At 32.1% G+C, this 10,086-nt stretch overlaps 1 protein-coding gene across 2 annotated transcripts in view; it reads left to right on the plus strand.

Moving 5' to 3' along the window:
* The first annotated feature begins 327 nt into the window (after positions 1-327).
* LOC108750306 (cystinosin homolog) overlaps positions 328-10,086 on the plus strand; it is a 26,970-nt gene continuing 17,211 nt past the window's right edge. For both annotated transcript variants that reach the window (XM_018489676.1, XM_018489694.1), the window contains exons 1-3: positions 328-445; positions 1,102-1,426; positions 1,904-2,002. The gene's annotated coding sequence lies outside the window, so the exon portion shown is untranslated. The remainder of the gene's footprint in view (positions 446-1,101; positions 1,427-1,903; positions 2,003-10,086) is intronic.

A 10,086-nucleotide genomic window follows, 5' to 3' on the forward strand; every position in this document is an offset into this window, starting at 1 on the left:
ATATCAGAACGTCTCCTTTCTCTTCTTCTTCTTTTGTGTTTGGTTCTCACGTTGATAATCGTGATGATTGAGTTAACCATCGATTAGCGTTAATCGGTGAAGGAGACCTTTAACATCATCGTAGTACCGCAAAAGACGTGCAAAATTAAATCGCTGGTACAGAATAAACGAGCGACATCGGAAACAGGATGGTGGTGGTGGGGGGAGGGGGGAGGGTACACCATGCATGGGAGTAAAGATTTTAGTATGAAGGAAGGGGGGACCCTCTTACACACAGGATTTATATATACGAGCAATCTCGCGCGGGCCTTTACAAGTCGCGTCGTACGCTCGGCCAGACCGGTCGGTTTACACGGTTATCACGGCTTCGCGTTTCCGCAGGAAACGGCAATTTTATAGGAAAAATCGTTGCGGATGTACCGATTGTTATCAGTCACTTCTAATGGTGAGCTTGATTTTTTACACGAAATAAAAACATCGCGCCGGTTGACAGTAATGAAATACTGCAAGTCATGTATAAGCTACAATAGACAGTGTTATCACGTGACTCCCGCACTTTATCATTGTTCTCTATCGTTATTACATTATAGATAACGACATCAATATAGTTGCTGCTAGTGAAACAATGTGATAATGAATTTCACTGAAAAATGATTTTATCGAAAGAATGGTTTTGCTGAAGAATCTAATAGTTTAACTAAATGCACTAAAAATAACTTTGTTGAACCATAAATTATGTCAAAGATAAAAATAATTACGTAGAATATTTAACGTTGATGTAATGTTGCGAAAAGTTTTAATATTCTGAAAGCAATTGGTTTTACACAATTATTTTAATAGTTTAAAGAAAATTATTTTCTAATCTATATCTAAATTAGTTTTTTCCGTGTTGAAATTGAAAAAAGAATTGGATGATAATCAATAATATTATATAATTAAACTTGTAAGTTAGTGCGCAACGCGATACTCAAAAGAATCTAAAAATTGAGTGTAAAAAAATAAAATAAATAATTCTAATAACGCGAAATATGATTATAGCTGCGAATATTACAGAAACTTAGTCTTTTCAACTTACTGTCTAAAGAATTCTATTTCCTTTAGCCTCAAACTCCTAGCTACAATCATCCGCAACGAAACTAGAAAACTTCATAAACTCAAGATCAAGCTCAAGGACTTGAGGCATCGGAAACCACGGGAGAATGCAGTCGGCAAAGCTTCGATTGGAGATTAAAGTCGAGATCGTCGTTCAGTGATCACATTTATCAACAAGCTGGATTCCCTCCACGGTGCCGGTCTATGATCGAAAGTGTTTGTTCACCAGGATGATAACCACGTGGTTTTAGACGCAATAGAATCAAAAAATCATTTCAGATAATTTGTATTCTTACAAATTCAATTGGACCGATCGGTCGATAACGACATAGTGGTATGTTTCTTGACTTTATCTCAAATATGAAATATTAAATCAAGCTGAAATATATAAATGTAATACAATAATAATATAACGGATTTTTGAAATCTAATTATAAAATTTTTAATATAAAATTTTTAATTAACTTTGTTATTTTTAATAGAACTTTTTATAAAATAAAATTTTTTTATTATGTGCTATTTAAGAAGAATATTATTTAACAAATTTATAAACACATTTTAAATATGTAGAAAACTTTTCTTCTTTTCTTTTCTTTTTTTTTATACAAATGTCTCTCAAATAATATTACTTTAAAAATTAATGTGTGTGACTAATGCAATAAAGCAGACAAGTTTAAATCTCTGTCATTCAAAGTCACTCAAAGAAACATTCTTTCTGTCAATGAAAAATTTTTGACGTGGACTCTCTCTGGATTTCTGATTACGAGCGTGCATATTTCAGCGGCCTTTAATAAAAAGCTTCTTGTTACAGACGATCTCGTGAAGTCAGTTGTAGCGCGTGCAGAGATTGGATGTCTCTGCATCTCTCGATGGTAGATTTTAACTGTCACGGCTGAGCGAAATTTGACAGGTGAGTGAACGTTGCGGCGCAAACTTTTATCGGTAAATCAAGGACGATAAAAACCAGCAGTATGCATCGTAATAATTGTGATTGCTCGTGAAACAAACTGAAATAACGCTACAGATAATGAACGGCACGACAATGGCGGAAATAAGCCGAGCAAAGTAATGAATTATTACGATACTACCTACGCCTAATCTGTAACTATTACTGGTACCTCGATAGTGAAACACATACACTCGTATTCTTTTTTTTTTTTAGATGCAACGTGGCTGTAATAAATTTCAACTTGCCTTTCATTAATTATATTTAGCAGAAAAAGCAACTTTGCAATTGTACAATTTTGTATTATAATTAGTTTCCGCCCTTAATTAGCTCCTCACTGGATCTAATTGTAAACGTATAAACCAATTATATTAAAGAATATTACAATAATTGCAAAACGGCTTTTTCTGTCGAATGCAGCCATTATTTGCGGATCTCTATTTATGATATTATTTATACGTGTATTGTAGTTTACAATACATATAAAGTTTTTTTCGCGTTAGTTTCACTGAAGAAATGTTAAAAGCGAAACTTCAAAAGTATCATTTAAATCCTCTATGTTGAGAGGGAATGCGTGGCGAGAATTTTGCACCGCACGCATTTACGACAAAGCGATTCGTCATTTTCGTCGATCGCGCAATGATTTAATTTCCGCGAAACTAGCCGTGAAATCAAAATCGATCAGCGGCAAAGGGGAAAGGGGACCTATCACTCGGTGTCGCGCGATCGACCATCGGCAAACGTGTAGTTATTCGAAACCAGGAAAAACGAGGGCACTGAATGTGGTTGCAAATAGGCCGTAAGTCATTGGCACAAAACACGTTTTGCACACATACAATAAAACGCGCGCCACTGACTTTCGTAAATTGCGGAAATATCTCGCGTATCCAGCGATTTCTGTGCTCGTAATCCTTGCTATAAATATTCGCAATATTATTACCTACGTGAAAAAATATTGAGCGAGAGATGTCGACGTTAAATAATAAATTAATTGTATCATTTTTAAATAACAAAGTTACTCTCGTGTGATAAAATTAAAAGCTTTAAATATAGAGCCTATTTGAGATATCGTATTCTGCGATAACTATTATTATGATTACAAAAATTAATTAATTATTGTATTTTAAATTATTAATTGCAAGATAATGTTCTAATCTCTTTGATATATTTTTACAGAAATATTTGATATCTGATTGTATAATATAATATATAATCAAATTTGTAAATTATATACATATATATGCACAATGTGCATCACAGGATATTGCGATAAAATAATATTTTAAATATTCGATACTTTAATGAAATAACACAGTGTATTTAGAAATTAAATTATAATTAAATTTACTAATATTTTGCATAAAAAAATGCATACGTATATATGCAAATTTTTATTTAAAAAATAATACATATTGAGTGTATTTACATAAAAACTTTCATGTGAAAACTTTTCAAATGGAAATGCTTAGTCATTCTGTTGAGTATCACAATCGCATCGCTGCATCAAATGAAGCTTGTTATCGTTACATCTCGATCGAATATTGCATCGATGTATCACTCAGCGACTCTTCGCGATATGATGAAGAAAGTGGAAATCAAGTATTATCATGAATTTGTATGAGTACATCGCACATGAACAAAGTTATTTAACCATGATAATTGGTCGCCCGTTATTATCGATAAAATTTCAAAGCAAAGGGTGTTTCCTATTTAATGACACAAATCGACACAAGGGTCGTTCTATCTTTATTACTCATTAAATTTAAAGATAGACGTGTAGTCAACTCTCTTTTATATACAATAAATGAAAATCATCTAAAGTCTTTGATAGTCGGCAATAGAAAGTGTCTTATTGTAAAAACATTGCAACTTGCAATTTTAAAATTTAACGCTGACAGGATTTTTTTCTATTCTAGTTACTTCGGTATCACGTTTCACCGGCACAATATCGTTACTGTCGTAGATGGCTTTTTGAAAATGGAATAAAATGATAAAATTTCAATGAAGCCATTTATACTATCTCGCAAAAAACTCCCGGACGTACGCATCAAACGCCACTAAAAAATAAATACTTCTAATCAACGAAAAAGGCCAATTGTCGGCATTACGACAGCACGTGAACATCACCAAGAAAGATGCATAAATATTGGCCAGTCGTGCCAGTCGATTAATCCGCGATCCCGTCGATATTGATATTAAAAACTCAATAAATTGTGAATTATTCATGAATGCGCCGGGATCGGGCATATGGGCTTACGCGAGCTTTTTAACTTCTTCATACTGGATGGAAACGACGCTTTATCGACGCTATAGAATAGCGACAAAAAGCACGCGCACGGCACATCGCACGAACACAGTGTTAACGACGCAAGTTGTTTTTGTTGAAAATTTTGCAAAATCGCCTACAGCGTACCGTAAACAAAACTGCACTATCCGCAACAAATGGAAATTTTGCAACAGATCCGATATGCAATGCACGATTCGTGGTACCGTTACGAGATACCGCATTCGTATTCTATTATTAACCCTTTCGTTATAGCCGTTTCTACCACGAAACACATTATACGATACAATTGTACGAGCCGTACACGTACTTCAAAGCGATTGCGCCTCATGAAATCATATATGACTGTCTTAAATATATCGTTATTCTTCATGATAAGAAAAGAGTATCGAGTGGAATAAACAAAATCTTTTTAAATGCTGCGATATCGATAAATGTATACGTTACTGTGTTACTCATTATTTTAAAATATGAGTGTTCTATATGCGTCGAGTGACAGTTCATACTACACAGAAGTCTTTGTGTGGCGAGTGACTGCAGTTGTTTATAATAACGAAATTAGGATTAAGCAACGAGAAAGAAGATTGATCTTGAGTATGAAATCTTAGAGTACCAAATTTTTTTTACCAAATACGAGGAAAGATTTCGACTCTTTTACTAATATAAAAAAAAATAATCCATAAAACCGTAAAACCAGTGTTGTTTTATCTGTACATTGTTCCATTCTGCTTAATAAACTATAGGTAAAAATTTAATATTAAAAAAATTTTTTAATGTTTATCGTTCTATAAATTACTATTAATAACCCATAAAAACTGAAATACTTATTTTGCTACACAACAAAATAAGAAAAAACTGAAACACCAAACAGGAAGAAGAAAGTATGAGTAGATCAGAGATAACCGACATATATGACCGAAGGAACGGTTTAGCTTCAAAATTTAGCTTGTAGATACAGAAATCTGAAAATAAATTTTGTTAGATTATCAAAATAATTATGTAAGACACTCAAAACTAATTGCTAGAATGTCAAATTTTTTGTATCTTTGCTCATCATACTTGAGCATACTATATAATTATTTTGATGGTCCAACAAAATTATTTTCAGATCTGTATTCATTTAAATTTTTAGATATTTTAGCAAAATTGTTTGCGAAAAGTCAAAGATAATTATATTTTTCAATTGTTCGTTATAACTAAATAATGCATGTCAATAAGAAAGTTATCGATGAGTCAGAATATAATCACAGAATTATAAAACTGGGCATATGTTACAATACTATCTGCTATTTCTGTATAATCATACTAAAATAAATTATAATAACATTGTTTTTGTACCAATAATTAAAAAATAACTAGTTCAGGGAAATATAGAGAAAATCGGGGACATTCCAGGAACAAACTTTACGCAATCACAAAATTCAATCCTAGAACTTGGAAAATGTCCTTGGGGATGTTCTACAGTAATCTTAGGGATACGAGACATAAAAAATCTTAAGCAGTAAAACTTAAATAGTAAGTGAGATGATCAATTACACACTGAGAGAAATGTTTTGGAACTATTTATTTTGTTAGTACGTAATTAATAAATCTTTCATTAAGAAATTGTGTGTTTTTCAAATAAAAATTTAATTATTTTAACCAAATTTTGATTAAAATAACACAATTTTAAATAAAAAAATAGAAAGTTTGTTAATTACATGTCAACAAAATAAATGATTATGCGTGCTAAACATTTCTCTCACTGTAGTACAGAGACTGCAAGGCCATAACGTAAGCAATAAATCCATGTTAATTTTCCTACTGTTTCGTGTTGCTGCTTGAGTATTTTGTGTGCCATGGTCTTTAATCTAACTGTGCTATAGTCTGTCAATCTCTGAAGGCGATTTAAATTCTCTTGACAGTCAAGGTAAAATAAACAAATAGTAACTACCGTAGCGAGATAAAAATGTTATTAGCATTCGTAGCCTTCGTTTTTGATTAACGTAGCGTTGCGCACCGCATTATGCAAGCTACTGACATTGCATCTGGCAAAGAATTTTCTTGTATCGAGCTTGAGATATCACGCGATCTTTTCATCAGAATAGAAAAACAAAATGTGCAAATTTTCGTGAAACTTTGTCAAAAAAAAGTGTTTTGGATTAAAAAGAAACTGATTCGAATGAATCAATGAATCTACTCGGAAAATAATGCAATGAAAGTGTAAAGATACAACGGCAAATCTATTAACGAAGACTTTACGGTGATAAATTATTCTTGCTTAAGATTTGCATCTATTAATATCGCGAGCTTTCTTATTCTCGGCGTCGAGGAGCGCGTTTGTCAAGCGCATGTTTCTCGCGTTGCATGTTTCTCGCGTGCAACGCGATATCGATCGGTCACGAGACAATGCTCGATCTTGTTATCGATGCACACGTGATTCACAAAGCGTTCTTCGTCATAAATAAGACAATCGAGCTACAGAAGTAGCTTCTCGACCTATGCGCTCATCAGGCAGCCATGTTAATAATTAATATTTCTTAATTTAATCAAGATAATCCAACACGTTAACAATTCATCAGTACACGTCATGTATAGAAATAAAAATCATCTATAAATTAATTAACTCTAAAAAAAAAATCATATCTTTATCTAAAGATGAGAGCTAGATTATAAAGAAATATAGTTTGCTTCATTGACGAGATATTAATCGATTTTGATTAATTTTTTTTTAAACGATAAACAACAATTTGGCGCATTAAATTGCAGTCTTGCAAATTTAATTATATTCTAGAGTATTAACCAGAATTTATTTTCAAATAGAGCTTATCTTCCTGAGTTATTCGCGTCGCTCCCCAGTACGGAGGGGATTTTATTCCATTTCCATTATCATGATAAATAACGTTAAATAAAATTACAACGAAACGTCACGAAGTCATAAGCGTCAGAGCAACGATAATTTGACCGTTATAATGAGAAATGTAAATAGAGCTTAATATACGGCCGCTTATTGTTCGAGGATATCGGACACTCGGTTGCGCGAATTAGCGATTCGGCGGAATGGGATAAACAAATGGCGTAATTAAATATTCACTCCCATTCCACTGGTTTATAAATTCGACCGGATTTCGTTCCGCCAACAACATACGACGATACCATTTTTATTTATTTACACGATGACACGTTACGAGCGGAAATTGCGTATTGCCTATATCTCATACGTGCGCGATATGTATATTATATTTCGCATTACGTTGAATTTTACAACACGGTACCATCGTGTGAGAACGAGGATATATTTATTTGAACGCGTGCGCCGCAATTAATTCGATTATTTACTTACGCGTTATATATACGTGCGCTCTGGTTATTAACTGTCATAATTTGTACGCCAGGAATTTCTACTTTACACTTTGCAATTTTGCCAGCTAAAGAGATAATCGCACTTGGTGAAACTACGTTTCGTGAGCACCGTGTTGTACAAGACGTCCCGTATGCAGTTCGCTAAATACAGTGTACATACTACATATATATCTGTAGAGATATACGTAGTATGTATATTCTTTGAAGTCAGTTATTTCTACGAGCGGAAACATCGATTAATAATTGTGAACTACGGTTAATCAGAAAGTTTTTTAGGAATTTGTAACAAGAAGAATTGATTAAAAAAAATATGAAGTTTAATAGTCAACGCATAGTCTACGCATGTTACAAAATCACTCTCTATCACAGAATACCGGTTTTCCTATTTTTTATGCATGCATTTTATCAGTAAACATCGTCTACTAACTACTTACGCATATATAGTAGTCAAGTATGTAATACTCAGATCTGGAATACTCAGATCAAAAATCAGATCTGGAATGTTGAACGTACTTTCCAGACTAAGATTATTAATAGAATAAATGATTATATATCCTTGACTGGTCGAATCTTGCCTAATCAACTTCTCGATCGATTGATCGACTATTAGAGACGAACGCTATCTTGTTACTGTCACTTCAAGAAAAACTGATGACGAGTTCGAGTCAATGACAGACTCATCGTGAGCTTTTCTCAAGTGAGTCAATTAAATATTCCGCCACTCAATCAATCTGAACATCTAGTATTTTCATTAATTAATGAGAGATTTCACGATGAAATTCAAAGCAAATCAAGGTGCAAAAATTAAATCATTTTATTGATATTTTGATTTATATTTGTTTTAAGTAACAGAACTTTTTTGTTAATAATAATGTATAATAGAGTAACAATCCAGCATTTTTATATTTTTTTAAGAGCAAACATTATTATATATTATTGAAATAATTAAACAGTTTGTTGCTTAATAAATAAATTAAAAATTTGACCTATATTATCGTAATCAATATTAATTAAATAATAACAGAATATATTTCGTTAATTAAAATTTTCAGTCAGTAGCTTTTACATTTGTTTTTCACTTTGTATATATTTTAAAAGTTAGATACCTCTAGTAACCAATAATATCTTTCGATTCCATTTTTAAAAGTACGTAAAATATAAGATTATCTCTCTAAAAGAAATTTTAATCCTAGCATGAGTAATACATATTAGAACACCGCTATTTTACGAGACCGTAAATTCACAATGGGAATCGAATTAGAAACAGAAAATCACGAAGCAACAACAATGAATATATTTTATGGAATTGAAACAAAATAACCGGTACCACTAAATAAAACAAACTAAGTAAAATAAATAAAAGGAAAAACCGCATGCAAGCATCGCATGCGGATTTGTATTATCCAGTTTTTATAAAAACAAACCAAGAGAATGCTATAAGCTAGCGGCGAGGTAACATACATAACATATATACATATATGCTGTAATATAAGCTATCTGGAAAATAACAAAATTAATAATCAATTGATTGGTTTTATTATTATTTGTAATTTATTATTTATTATTCTAAAAAATTGAATATGACCATTTTGCAAGAGAGATACTTGTTGAGTATCAAATTCTGCAAAGAAGAATGATATTGTATGTGTGTGTGTGTGTGTGTGTGTGTGTGTGTGTGTGTGTGTGTGTGTGTGTGTGTGTATGTGTGTGTGTAGAGAACAATGAACATACATATAACTCTAATGTTCTTTCCAAAATTTTTTTAATTGATATTTACGCGAATCCAATGTACTACAAATTAATAACTTACTTAAAATTAACGTAATAGAAGAATTTTTTTTATTTTAAAGGTCAAACTCTGAGAAATATAAGAAGTATTTGTTTAATCAATTTTTCGCATCATAATTGAAAGAAATATTCAAAACCATTGAACCCGCAAATATTGATTAGGATTGAAAAGAGATTGAGAAATATTAAATAAAATATGATACAAACTGTCAGAGTTCTAGCAATTTATGATTTAAACATAATACTTTGATGTATTCATTTTCATTGCTGTTTGAAATGTAAACGTTTTAAACATCTAATATTTATAAAAACACTTTGCACTTATAACGCATACATATTTTTATGGCGAAATATGTATTGTCAATCGTGGTATTATTTTTACATTTTATAAATATTAGCGACACATTGTTGTTTCTTTGCTATTTAAGCGCTGCTTTCTCAAACATCTCACGAAATCCGATATTGTGATACGATCAAACGCGTTGGACGGTGATATTAATATTGGAAACCGGATCCACAATAAAGGGTAGACTGGCAAGGAACTCGTAAATTTACGTCGATAACCGACTATAAAAGCATACTGGAAAAGCGTGAGGTGACCGCAGAATAAATCGTTTGGAAAAATATAACAAAC

The sequence above is a fragment of the Trachymyrmex septentrionalis genome, unplaced genomic scaffold (genome assembly GCF_001594115.1).
Source record: "Trachymyrmex septentrionalis isolate Tsep2-gDNA-1 unplaced genomic scaffold, Tsep1.0 scaffold11, whole genome shotgun sequence".
Lineage (NCBI taxonomy): Eukaryota > Metazoa > Arthropoda > Insecta > Hymenoptera > Formicidae > Trachymyrmex > Trachymyrmex septentrionalis.